A 15,132-nucleotide genomic window follows, 5' to 3' on the forward strand; every position below is an offset into this window, starting at 1 on the left:
TTTAAGACGTGAGAGAGAGATCGCTCTGTTCACGTGCACTGATGACAGGCTGCTGTGTGTGGGCGGCGGCTGAACGCAGACAAGCAGCTGTGAGGAAAATAAAAGTTTAAACGCTCAAAACTTTAAAATGCATGCAAATAATAAACTTGTGGCATGAGGATGCAATTGTCCGTAATAGATATGTGTTGTATACGCTGTTTGATGGGGATGTGAAGACTCCTCGCGCTGTTGACCGGAGCGTGTCCTCATAGAAAATACGCATATCTCTGTAAAGGAAAAGAGAGACATACAAATCTGCATGCCGCACATGAGCAACGGGTTGTAAAAATGTTCGCGCTACGTAAAAAATGTCTTTAATTGCAGCCGCATTCAGGATCCTTTTGATGACAAAAGTAAACAGAAAGATCGGTTTATGAGATCGGCAGATTTAGCGAGCACCGTTCGAGTCAATTAATGCCATTATCGGCCGATACCGATCGGCGGCCGATCGATCGGAGCATCCCTAATAGATGGTAAGCTGTTTTAAACAACTTTGGTAAAGAAATGCGGATGTTAGCTTCAGGTGTGCTCGACTTTTAAGCTGCAAGGGGTAAACGCGTCATCTGTTTAAAAACGTTCTGATTGGCCCAAAGCTGTCAGCGCGGTCTGACATTGTCCCTTCTTAAAGCCGGTAATCCTATATATAGCACTTACCGGTAAATTACTTTCAATCTTACAACCGGTCTTGCTAGTAAATTGGGAGCACTGAATCACCGGAAAGGTTCTGTTCACACATGACCTGTTAACTGCAAATGTTTTGATTCAGACTGCACAAAGAGAAGAGGAGAAGATATACGGGTCCGTTGTGAATGTGTCTGTGAGAGCAAATATAGTGTAGTTACAGTAACTACAGTAGGTGCGTCAGAAATGATTAAACCAGAGGGGACTTGTATTATAATTTATTTACAGTACACAGACTGTTAAAACCAGCTTCAACTGGAAGTAAGTAGAAGTGTTAAATGTTTAAAACCAGACAGTTTTTTGATCATTTAAAAAATATATACTTTTGATGTGCAATTGTTTAGTCATTGAGACTGTAATCTAAGGCTTTTTTAACATAATCCCTTCTGGAAAATGGTTTATACAGCCCACATACATAGAACAGGCAGATATTTTGCTATTGATGTTGTGTAAGTGCAGTTTATAGGAAATGGGTCTAATATCCAGTTTATTTTAAAAATCAAAATATCGGCTTATAAATCGTCTCTTTTCGAGTTAATATCGGCATCGGCCCCCAAAAATCCATATCGGTTGGGCTCTAAAGACAAGATCAAACTGTTCTTGATTGATTCTTTTTTTTTTAAATAAAGGCATAATCTTACAGTTACATGGGTCAAAAAACTATTAAAAACAATTTATTTTAGTATTCCAATGGTGCCATTTTGGTGGCCATTTTGGTGACCATTTTGGCAGGGCAAGTAAAATCTAAACCACTGGCTTGCTTGACTAAGCCAGTCAAAAAAATCCTTAGCGATGAGCCCTGAAGTTTATATTCATTTTTAAACAACATAATACTAATGTTTTTACATGTATTTAGGAGTTTCACACATCTTGGAATGTTATGTTGTATAAAATTTAGTTAGGTGCCGAGTATAAACTTCCCATCACTGTGAAATATGCAAAGTGTGGCAAGTTACACTGTACTGCTTTCTACTGCCAAACAGTAGGTTACTTTATTACTGTTGACACAACAATGGGCAGCAGTGAGCCCTACATAATTTTATGACTTTACAGAGCATAAAGTCATTTTTACCAGAGGCCAACTCTGCTTCATCTCTGGTGAATCATAGAAAAGGTGTGCTTAATGGCTCCCAGAAGAGGGAAATATACTCTTTAAAGGAAACATATTCTAGCATCACTCTAATAACAATACTGTTATCCTTCGGAAACACAGACAATAGTGACCCTGCTGTGGGACAGCAAGGTCAAGCTACAAAGGAACTCTGGTAGTGTTGATTTGGGTGGCACTGGAGAAGCAGTGCGTTTCTGAACTACCGCACCCTTCCCTTTACCTTCAGTACATCACCTATGTCCGCACGATATTGGCCATTGTTCAATAAAAGCACAGTAATAGGTCATTTTTAGATTGGATTTCTCTAGAACCCTACACTCTAAAAATATTGGGTTGTTTTTACCCCAGGGCTGGGTAACTACTGGACAGAACACATTAATAATGGGTTGTTTTAACCCAACTGCTGGGTTGTTTCAACATGGTTGATTAACAATAACCCAGCAGTTGGGTAAAAACAACCCATTATTTGGGTCATTTTAACCCAGAAATGTGTTCTGTCCAATAGTTACCCAGCACTGGGTTAACAACAACCCAACATTTTTTAGAGTGTTCAGTGTTTTGACACAAATCAAAACTAATCCTAGTGATTTCTAGTGAATAGATGAGAAATTAAATTCTAGACTTATCCCAGATAGCAAGGCCGGATTCCCACAGGATCTGCGCCAAAGTCAGCAGCTCCTGTGCAGATCTTGTGCGAATCCAGCCCAGAGTGGTCTGCTGCCTAGTAGAGTACCTTTCACAGATCCTGTGCCACAGGCATGAAAGATTTTTGCAAACTAAATATAAACCACAAATATTTTGTTGTATCAGATGAATAAACATTAATATAATCTCCCTGTTCACTGACAGCTGGCTTTAGTGTTACAATCCCAAGGCAGTGAAGAGTTTAGGACTGTGCATGTTCTTGAGGTCCCATCAACCAATAAGTGCTATCAGGACTTTTTTTATGAAATGTCATAAGCAATTTACAGCTTAGTTGAGTGAATAAAAAAACTGTATTCAGAAACAGGTCAATGATATTTCTATACTAACAAGTTTTTCTGTTTGTCGTAGGACTGCATCTGATCCCATAAATTCTTTTTTTTTTGTGGTGGCCCACTACTACATCAAAATAGATTTTTGCACAACCCTTTTTTTTTGAGAGGTTCTGTATACACACCTATGGCATCAGTTGCCGCACCCCACTAAGACTCTGAAACCTGGTTTATACCAAGCTTATTTGCCATTGGTGTGTGCAATGAAAATTGCATCATCACTGAGTGGGTGGTTGTGCGTGCTGAGTGTGCAAGACCACATTTCATGTGGCGTGTGCACAGTGTCTTTTGTAACTCTGCGCACGGCTCCACTTCCGAAAGTGACCGACCTGACTGCATTTTAGTTACCCATTATTCACCCATCCCCTCTGGCAAATGTACCACCACAAATATACTGTAAGTCTGTGAGAAACACTGAATTCAAAGGGATTTTCTTCAAGGATAGTTCACCCAAAAATAAAAAAATTCTGTCATCTTTTACGCACGCTCATGTTGTTCTAAACCTTAATAATGGTAAGCACAAAGTTGATTGTACTTATTGATTTCTGTAGTATTTGTATTTCCTGCCATGGAGTCAATGGGTAACCGTCAACTGTGTGCTTACCATCATTTATCAACATATCTTCATTACTATTCAACAGAATAAAGAAACCCCTACCAGTTGAGAACAACATTAGGGTGCGTAAATGATGACAACATTTTCATTTTTGGGTGAACAGTCAACTAGGGAAAGTAACACAGCAAACTAGAATCAAATCTATACAATCAAAATTTTATTCAAAAATTAGAGTTAATTTTCATTCAAAACCATGACCCCATGAATTGATTCCAATCAAATTGTGTGGTTCCCAACTATTTCTACCCCTATTAAACAAACATTAACAAACATTCATTTCTCGTCATGAAATATTATTGAAAGTACCTGCACACACAACCAGTTTAGACTGGCAAACTAGATTAACATTCGTACTCTTCGAAAAATATCATTAGCTAGGGTGGTATGATATATAGTTCAGGTAAGTGTAGCACAGGAAGGCATTATTATCCACCACCTGAGGTTGGAGCCGGGTCACCCAACCACTCCACACCTCTCATCTGATTACTGCACGTATAATTATTTGATGTAACTACCGGAGATCTGGTCTTTCTCTTTCATTAGGAGCTTTCATCAGGACTAGATGGCTGACTCATCTTACTGTCTGTCTTGTGTGCTGATTCTCAGTTCTGCTTTCTAAGTCCCCTACTGTAAGGGAATTCTAGAAACTTTGAAATAAATGTTTTTGGCACTTGACTTAGTTAATGCTGTTTTTACAGTTTTTTTCAATTGCTTACAAGCATTTTTCAATACTGAAACCACATTTAGAAAAATCTCTTGACACAGTCAGCAAAAGTTTATCTGGACCAAACTGTAAAGCATATTTCATTGTTTTCCTATAAAACGCATTCAATATCCACATCTTCCAAAATGTATAAACACTTTTGTCATTCAATCTTTACCACTTGCAAAACATATTTCTCAAATGCTAAAACACTGCTTTTAAAATTGTTAAAAACATTCCCCCCAAAAATATGGAACATTGCATGCTTTCTGTAGTAATTGTTTTAAAATATAGAAAATGTAGGAGAACCTTAAATAATAATCATTCTAAGCTAAATGCAATTTCACTTTTAAAGCCTACCCAGGTATTCTGCTCTAGTCTCATACCATGATTTACAGTAGGAAAATGGGATATCTTGGAAGTTCTGATTGTGTTTTGTAATATGGATTAAAAAAAGACTGGTTGGGATATGGATAGTGTGTGGAGGATAAAGGAGAGGAAGAAGAGTGGTAATCTCTGTTGCTGTATGGGCCACAGTTATAGAGCATATTGAAAGCATGTCCCTCTTTGAGAGAGGCCGGTCTTAGGGTGCAACCAAATCTCAATCAAGTTGATTTTATGTAGAAAACAGAAACAATTTTCTTTAGCTGGGTTTTCACAGGCAGGGTCACAAAATGGCTTATGTTTATAACACAATGAATGAATGATTACATTTAACAAATCATTTAAGCCTCTCAAAATATTAATGTCAACTTTAACAAATGGCTTTCTTCCAATAAAAAGTAATTGTATGATAAGGTCTGCTTCCATGAAGCTCAGTTGGTAGAGCAATGTGTTAGGAGCACCAAATATTATGGGTTTGACATGCTGATGATAATTGTGTAGCTTGAATGCAGTTCAAGCTGCTTTGAATAAAAGTGCCTGCCGAAAGCAAAAATGTAAATAGGAGCAATAATTACTGTACAAACGTGTTAGACTTGTGGCACACGGCATAACTTGGCTTTATTTCCCCACTGAATCAGGTGGTTTCCCACAATTTCTGACTTTGTATTAGTTTTTGAAGTCTTGTGGCCTCAGAAACTGTGTTGTTCATCCATATGTCATTATCAACACAAAAGCAAGCAGCTGAAAAGACAGTATTTCTAGCATCCGACATAACTAAACAACCGATAAATGACAACACTCACATAGCTCAACTTCAGCTTGAGCTCCAGCGCGCTAGGGATTTCTAGATCTTTGCGTCAAACGGAGACGCAACGTGGCAAACTTGTTGTCGGTGCCGTTATCTCGGAACTGATGTTGCTAAACACGAAAACTACAACTTTTAAATGCAGATTCAGACAAGAAATATATATATATAGACGGTTTCAGCAGTAACAACATAAACAAGTGGCTGTTTGGTCCACACGTAACTTCTGGTAAACTCTGCTAAGAATAAATAACAACAGTTCTTTAAACATAGTTTATTTATATAACAAGCAAAAAAACAACACATAGATTACCTAGGAAACAAAAACATTTGTTATTTTCGACGAGTCTTTTGTTCAAGAGATCAGTTTAGCAACTAGTCAGACCATAAAAAAAAAACGAAACCGGAAGTAAAGTTCGGATCCCGACGTGTATCGCGTCAGCGCACGTGCGTCCGATGAAAACGTCTATATCTTTTAAAACTGTAAAGCAAGATTTAAGGCTATCAAAACAAACTGTAAGTGACATACTTTAGATCATGTTAGAAATCTGTCAGTTGAGCATGGTTTAACACGTTACCTATAATATTGCATTTAGCAATCTTTATAAATACAGAGTTACTAGGTAATAACAGTAAGTAACATTTGTTAGAATCACATCAAAACATAAAACCTAAAAAAACTAAAACCTATTACATTACTTTCCAAGATGCATTGACAGAGAAGACATCAGATGTGATGTTGCCAAATACAAGAGAGATGGAAGACTGGAATCCTCAATTTTCTGGTCATAATTAACTAAGGAATGAACAACTTGTCATGAGTGTTTGGTAAGTGTATGACAATGGCGAGAGAAATCCAATAACATATATCTTTAATAACAATAAACTGCGTTAATACACATCACTAAAAACAAGACCAGACAACAACAGGGAAAACAGACAGAGCTTATATATAAGAGAGTTGATGAGGGAGATGGCTGGCAGGTGAAGATGATTACAGACAATGGACAGTTAAGGGAGCGTGGAGGATTAATGGAATTGTAGTACAGGAAAGGGCCGATGACGAATACAAAGAGAAACAGGCAAGCACACAACTAACTGCACATGTTGTTAATGTGTTAAATATTTAAATTTTATTACTTTTTTAAATTGTAAATTGCAACCCTGGAATTTATTCTCCCTTTATCACCTTTTTACTGCATCATTATTTTAAATATGAAATACTAGGCTATATTTCATGAGAGAAAAGTGCAGCATTTCTCATGAATTAGTTAAATATGCATTTTTGTACATTCATTAAAGTGAAAAATTGTTATCCTATATGAAATGATAAACTTATAAAATAACAAAGTGATTTATTTGAAGAATCATTTAAAACTTTATAAATAAAAGTTAAACGCTCCCTGATGTTTTTTTGGTCAGCGTGTTATGAATCAGGTGTATGCCAATTGTTGCCAGTGTTATATTGGAGCGAACTTATTTTGAGACATATATGAAGTGTTTTATTGGTTTTGGGGGTCAGATTAACAGTTTGGCAGATGCTCATGTCAATATTGCAGACTGTATAAAGAGTTTTGAAAATGTGGCCACAGTATTAAAAATGCTTGTTAGCAATTGAAAAAAGATTTGTATATAGTGTTCACAAAAAATAACAGAACATGATCTAGTTGTGGTTTAGAATAAAGCTCTGTCTCGTTCCATGTATCAGTCGCTTTTTTTCCATTCCTTTCCATGAAAGCAGTCGTTGTGTGCAAAACTGGTGCCCCAGTGTTACATTACACTGTTTCAACTATAGTGTGTGTGTGTGTGTGTGTGTGTGTGTGTGTGTGTGTGTGTGTGTGTGTGTGTGTGTGTGTGTGTGTGTGTGTGTGTGTGTGTGTGTGTGTGTGTGTGTGTGTGTGTGTGTGTGTGTGTGTGTTTAAAATCATAATGAGTGTTTTTGCAGGTGTGTGCATTTGTGTGAAACATTTGAGTAAAATCTGTATGTATTTCTACATGCTATTGTGATACAGTCTCTTTTCCATTGCGATAAATATTGAAACAGAGCAAAAAAAATCTAATCATAACCAGGAATATGTGCAACCTCCCTATATTTAGACATGCATAACATGCACACACATTCAGCACATCTCAAGTAATTCATTCACACTAGTATTTTTCATGTTCAAGTTTTCGTTGTATTGTCATATGTACAAGGCACAATAAAATGTTTACTATGTTTGCAAATAAAGACAAATTGCAGGACAATAAAAATGTACAAATATAGAATTAAGAACTCTAAAAATAGTATGCAATTAAAAATCTGTTATGGTTGTGTACAGTATGTGACAGAAGTGGATTATTAGCTAGATAGCAATGACTTGTAATGTTGTTACATTACTTTTGTATCTTTACATCCTACTTTGGCTCATTCTCTCTTAGCTCGATCTGACACATAAGGTCATGACAAAAGATCATTGTAATTATGAGTTAATCAAAATTAAATTTAGTTTTTCATTTCTTCCCATAAAAGCAAACAGCTCTTACTGGAAGTTATACTGAAAAACCACACAGAGCACAGGTCATATTACATCCTCTCCTATCACACAAAACTAGCTTGATGCTTTCATATGTATGCCTTTCCAAATACACTAACATAATTTTAACCCTAACCATTCATGCACAAACACAGAGGATTTGCTTAGACATTTTAGATGATGTAAAGGATGCAGAATTAATACAGAGGCTATTTAGTATTGATGTCCTGATAAATGGCCACATCAGTGGTGAATGGGCCCTAGAATAATAGGTTGCGGAAATGCACACAGAAATGCAGAAGACAGATTCAACCATTTTCTGAGCAGAGAAACTCGCATCAAGGACAACCTTAGATGTCTACTCAATCTAACCACACACACCAACCCATTTCCTTAGCAACTGTGACTCATTTCCCTAACTACAGAGCTGAAGCAGTGCAATACAGGCAGCACTCAGCAGAGAGATAAATTTAAAAAATAATGAACCTTTCTGAAGAATTTTTGAGAAAGAGAACGGTCAATTTCTCAAGCTCTATAATTCACTTGTCACATAAATGATAAGGATGTCTTAAACATGTTATGTGACAAAAGACCCCAACACCTGGTCTCTGACAGTGCGCAAACATAGGGTGTACCCTATCACTTCCTCTGGCCTTCAGGTGCATTGAAATCTAAATATTCTCCCTACTGTGCAATGACTGTTATTACTGCAAATACTCATTCTCTATTTATTCTCTAACTCAGTAAAAAACATCAGCAGAGGAATAATTTTAAACCCAAAAGGGATGCTTTAACTAAATGAATAGAAAGGATACAAAAATATGCATAATAAGCATTGTGGACTGTCCCACAGGACAAGTTTATCATTATCTCTACTTCACAATCTGTAGAGATATGTCTCTTCATCACATACCATTCAGGAAAAACAATCCACAAAAAATGCTACAAAAAAGCATACAAAACATTCACATACAGGTGACATTGTCCGCTAAATCTGGCTACCCCAATCCCACAACCAGTCTTCTGCAAGTCAAGAGTATAAAAAGCACACACAAAATTACACAATGTATAACACACAGTAATGCGACAATAGCGTTTCACATATTACATAGCGTTTTCACATTTAAAAAAAAACACCACGGCTATACACAGCTTGGCATAAGTACCTGAAATACCTTCAACAGTAACTGAAAAGCCTGATCTTCAGAAACACCCTCAAGTGTCGGATCCACTTTTAGGACAAAGAGACAAGAGCATCGAAAGGGTCAAGAATGGGAGAACTTCCACTCAGTCTAGACCGCACACGGCTGTCAACCGATGTCCACACCTTAGCGTCACAGAATTAGAGCGTGTGTAAAGGATTCATGATGAATAAACTGGAAGACAACGCTAGACAAAACATTACAGCAGTGCTGCAAACAAGCACACACTACATAAAGAATGTTCAGACTGCATGAAACACGCTGCATGCTGGATCTTTCTCCATATATTTTAATCCTATTTTACTCAGTGTTCTGAAATACTCAATTCTGATTGGTTAATCGTGCCATTTTATATGGTACTTTATCAGTAATAATGTGTTTCAAGTAATAGAATAATAATAATAACATAATCTCAAATCTGTATTTTTTGGACAATTTTTGAACATTTCTTTACCATTTACATTGCAAAAAGCTTTGAAATATTCAATCTGCTCTTTAAGTCCAATTTGCTCTTGTGTTGCATCCACACCCTCAGAAAAAAGATACAAAGTTGTGACTGTGATGGTACCTTTAGAAAAATAGATATGTACCTTTAAGGTACCAGTATTCAACTATACCAACATCTACTTTTGAGGTACCAATTTGCACCATTAAAAGTGTACTTTTTTTAAAGGAACTGCCCCAGTCCCTAGTGACAACATTTTTACCTTCTTGTACCTTTTTTCTGAGAGGGCAGGGTTTATTTTGGATCTAAGGGTTTGTTTATTATTTAAGGACGAGCTGAGACTTTCTCTTAAATGCTTTTAACTGTATGCCATAGGAATGGGCAGAGGATGTGCAACAATTAAATAAAGCAGAGAATAAGAAAACAAATACAGGAAAAATGTAATAGCAGAAAACAGGTTTTTCTATCAGCTCAATAAAAGGATCAAACAGTCTGATATGAGAGGATCAAACAGTAAGACTTTGCAAATGAAATCACATCATCTCTCACAGGCCAAACAATTTAACACAAAACCCTGTGTGATCTTAAACCTGTTGAACTCTATGAAGAATGCTGCTTCATTTTAAAGCCTTTACAATCATGACTTGATCATGGATTTCGACAAGGATAACATGGGACATAAATTCTTTACTGAGTAAAACTTTATAGAGAGAACACATCTAAAGATTTTGTGGATTGCTTGAAGGGACAACAGAATTAGCATGTGGCCATTACATCCAAGAAACAGTTTGGATCATTTTCTCATGAAAGGGATCTCATTGTTCATGTCAGCTAACATACAAACAAGTTTATCAATGACAATGCTAAAGTTTTAGAACTAGACTTGCTTGCTTATTCAAGAAGAGATGGAAGTGAACCCTACAACTCCTCCAAACAGCCTGCAGCAAACACTGAGCAGTGCGAGAGCTGTTCGTAAGGGTCACAAAATAGACCAAACCTAAAATAGATCATACAGCACATGCTTCACAGCCCACAAAGCCAGAACAGCAACACACTACTGAGGGGGAAACAGTTTTGACCTTCTGAGTGACAGTCAGGAACCTTTTGTGTTGGCTGTGAACACACTAGATTAGCTATTCTTCTCAATGACTTAATACAGCTGATGTCTTTCATGCTTTCCCATCAGTTGCAATCTCCCACCTCCTCTCCCTCTAATAAAGTTTACTTGTCATATATGTGCTTTATTCAGATTTTTCTGTATTTCAAAATATTATGCTGAGACAGACCTAACCTGTCAGTCAAACAGCACAGCAAGCAACAGCATAATAAACTGTAGCACGGTAATGATCGGCTCTACCACATATCTGACTAAAGCCTTAAAACAGCAGCATGGCACCACTGCGTCTGATATTGGTTAGGAGATTACATTTGTGGATGAATTGATTTTGTGTAATTGTCTATGAAACATGATTGAGATGAGAGGAATCAATAGTCGTCCACTCATAATAGCATACTGATCATCATTTAAAGAGGTTGTTCGGTCAAGTATTTAACCGTGCTATGATGGAAAAACTGTAAAACAAAAAAATCCTTTGGGGGTAAGAAAATATCGATACACGTGCGTATTGGGATATTTTGTTTGCAAAAAATTCACTATTTTTTAATATATAAATCATACAAGATTCATGGCAGGTTTTTTTTTGTTTACCGCTAGTCTTCTTTTCTCTAAACTTTAAAATGACTGGAGGTATGTTCTTGATGGCAGCTTTCCTTAAATTATATCCTATTCTATTCCCAAAACAGGAAATGTTCCAATATACCACCACCACAGCAGCAGCGCAATGTATCGAACCGCAGCACAACCAATCTAGCGTGATATGTATCGATAATTGCCGATACACAGTCCTACTTTGATAGTCCATCAACTGTTGGGGACTTTAAGGCCAAAATTTAAAGCCCAATTAAAAGACACAAAGCTGCGGTTTCCCGGACAGGGCTTATCCTACTACCAGACGAAAATGCATGTTTGAGCCTCTTTAATTTAAAAACACCTTGTCCTGTTTAATTTTAACATATTTTACTGACATTATTTGTCTTAAGATGCACACCTGTAGTGTTTTTTGTGAGGTATGTTTGTAAAAATGTCTTAAATGATTAAATTAATAAGGCCTAGCCCTGGACTAACTTAAACCATGTCTGGGAAACCGTCCCAAATCATCCAAAATGTTTGGCTGTTTTCTTTGGTTCATCATTAGGAAAAGGAGGAAAATAAAGCTACAAATTTAACAATTTGCAGATGTGTATATGTGTGTGTTTTAGAAGAGCAGAGGCAAAAGTAAGTTGAGGAAGTCACTCCCTTAAAGTGCACCACATTCCATTCTGTGGAAGAGACATCGCCTGTGTGGATGTGTGGAACGTGAACTCCAGAAAATCTCCACAGGAGGAAGGGAGTGTTCAATACACAGCACAGGGGACGAACTCAAGGGACAGCTCCGAGAGTTAAGACCATATTAAAGCATAGTTTTACGTGGTGGCTTAGTATAAATATCAATATCTTGTTCAGGATCAGTAAAAAGCTATCCAATATTTGCGTATTATTAAAACTGAACTTTTTGAAAAGTTTTGAAATAATGACTATAGGCTACTTTAAACACAGCATCTATTACAGAGAGGTAACACCACCACATCCTAATGAGAATGCATCTTCCACCCAGCACTCTCAACATGAAACCACAGTCTGGCATTAAGATGATGAGTGGTGAAGGGTGAAATCTGGCGTCACTTCTAACAAGGCAAGGCTCCAAAATACACTTGTTGTCTTGAAAGCAGCTTTGGCATGTCAACATAACTTTGAAAGCTTTTAACAAAAGATGGATGTTTTTATAGACGATAAATACACATTTTGATTCTTGCTGCAAACACAAATTACTGCAGACAATGCTCACATCCTCTATGAGGTTTCATCTTCAGTCAAGTCTTAAATCATACTCATGGATTCAACACAAAATTATACACATTCCACTGGCGAACAGACAACACTGAGAGTCTAACTTTGTAACTAGTTATCATTTCCTAATAACGTTGCATTTACAATCTTAACATGACGCATGGGATCAACTGTCAGAGTATTACCTTGGTGTGCTTCTTCAGTTGTACAAAGATTGAGTGATCCACCAAAATGTCACAAACTTAAATAAGTCTACACTGACTGTATACAATCACTTCTGCAGTCTGTGGATAACCTTCAAGAAAAAGTAGTTACATTTTCCACTGTTGGTTGAGTTTAAGTTTAAACTTAGTGCATTCATCTCTCCGGTTCTGAGACTTAAGTTGAGAAATCTTATGTTGAATCTAATATTTTTGTATTACTGTCATTCTGTTCACTTTCAGACGACATGCCCTGTGGCTCTGTTTACTGAAAATACATTGCATATAAGCTTCCACTTCACTTAGGTTCATGCAAGCTAATATGTTCATTTCCTGTACAAGGGCAAATTCATGCAAGATGCGAAGCAGTTACTTTCACTATCTACCAAACATTGCCTGATAATTCATTTTTTACTGTTATATCGGTTACAAAACATTTTAAAGTTTAGTATGAATAGGCAATATTAACACTACTTATACTCAGATTTAACCCGAAACTTAAGTCACCACTAACATTACTGTGCGTGCTTTATCATACAAATCTCATGTCAACTATCGTTACCAGTTTCACAGACAAAAACTAAAGAAGTTATGTTTAAGTTGCGTTTTAGTTAGGCTATATCTAAAACAAATACGTAAGCTACTTCTATCCAACTTAATCCTGGACAGTAGGCTACTCCAAATGTATCAATAACACGACATCATGCAATGCTTTAGTCAGAAATCTTTCTCTGAACTGGACTGATGCCCTAAGCTACAGACATGAGAGGAGACAAAAGACGAAACAAAAGAGGAAACAAAATAACCCGTTTTGTCATCTGACTGTGGTCCAGGAAAGTCGTGTATTTATCATTTTAAAAGCAATATTAAAAGAAAACAAAAAGAAGAAATAAACTTTCCTCGAGAGTCCAGGTAACCAAGCTCTACAGGTATCAAACCGCTCAAGTAAGAAACTTCACTCACCCGGCTGCTATCGTCAAGTGTAAAAAATAAATGGTGTTGGTTGCCGAACCCCGCACCAGAAATGTTACAATTTTGTCCTCCTGTTGTATTTTTGACTGTGTAATTTTTTGTCTATCTGTCTCTCTCGCAGAGGCTCGAGCTCAGGCAGCTAAGATACCAGACTGTGCAGTGAGTGCACGCGTTACGGAAAAACGCGCGCGGAACATTTGTGTTCAGCGCGCGCCTCCCTGCGTACAGCCAATGCTGACAAGCCTTCACATGTTTAAATAATACAGTATTTATGTAGTGTCTGCAATTTGAGAGATTATACATAATAATGTGATATCACAAAGATCTAGGCTACTCTTAGAAACCCAAAACAACAATCAGAGGTTTATATTCCAAACGGTATGACTTTAATGTCTTCATAACGGTACTAACTGTAAATATTGAGACTATAGTTTATATTCGTTGGAAAGCGTCAAGAAAGTCGATAACACGTACATTTCGGGTTTGAAAGTGCATTTTATTATTGTAGAATACAGATCTTTCCTCTGATTAAGTCAAAAAAGTTACAGATTGAGCTTTCCACAATTTGCATTCTCACAAAAATATACAAAACATATTGATGTCCTAACAGAAGGCTATCCTATGAAGAAAATGGGTGATCACAGTCATACAGTTGATGATTTAACACAAATTCTTCAGAATACAGATCAATCATGAAAATGTTATAAAAATAATAACATTAATATAATAAAATATAATTATGTATATTGTTTATATATATATATATTGTTCATGAATATGTATTTTGGGATTGACAATATTACCTAAGAAGTGACTATTGAAGTCTATAGAAAACCATGAAAAACGGCAATTTTTGTGCATATTAGTGAACCAGCTGGAATTGCTTAAACCCTCCCCACAGACAGACACTATCAGTAGGAAATATACAAAAAGTATTATGAAACAGTATTTCTGCCATTTTTTAACTATTTGGTAACTGCTTTTTGAGACATGACTGCAAGCAGCAACAATTGTTCCCAAACCACAACCACAAAAATAACAAGGTATGACTATTTGCATACCAAAGACAAGACGAAAAGAAAACTATCTCTGGGACAGAGATACCTGAACAAATTATGTCCATCACTACTTTAGTTTTAAAATCAATCCTTGAGCCTAGCAATGTCTCCAACATTGTGAGAAGTATCAGACTGATATTTTAAGAGATTTAACTTGATGAAATACGGTTCAGATAATGTTTTAAAAGTGGGTATCAGTATTTTTGTGGGAAAATTAGTTTGTGTGCTGGATAGAGATTGTAACACATTAACTGCCTTGGGTCTTAGCTAATTAAGAAACATTAAATGATCTTGGACAGTGTGCTTAATATGTTTCCATTAGGATGCAGTGTTGTACCAGCTGCCTATTGGGGGCATTAGTCGTCGGTTCGGCTATATATTTGTATTTAGCTTAATGACAGCTAAACATTTATACCAAG

At 36.6% G+C, this 15,132-nt stretch overlaps 1 protein-coding gene across 5 annotated transcripts in view; it reads right to left on the reverse strand.

The window, feature by feature from the left end:
- adcy7 (adenylate cyclase 7) overlaps window positions 1–13,825 on the reverse strand; it is a 40,605-nt gene extending 26,780 nt beyond the window's left edge. For all 5 annotated transcript variants that reach the window (XM_065289544.1, XM_065289548.1, XM_065289547.1 and 2 more), the window contains exon 1: window positions 13,647–13,825. The gene's annotated coding sequence lies outside the window, so the exon portion shown is untranslated. The remainder of the gene's footprint in view (window positions 1–13,646) is intronic.
- Window positions 13,826–15,132: the final 1,307 nt, after the last annotated feature.

The sequence above is a fragment of the Paramisgurnus dabryanus genome, chromosome 2 (genome assembly GCF_030506205.2).
Source record: "Paramisgurnus dabryanus chromosome 2, PD_genome_1.1, whole genome shotgun sequence".
In the NCBI taxonomy this organism is placed as follows: domain Eukaryota; kingdom Metazoa; phylum Chordata; class Actinopteri; order Cypriniformes; family Cobitidae; genus Paramisgurnus; species Paramisgurnus dabryanus.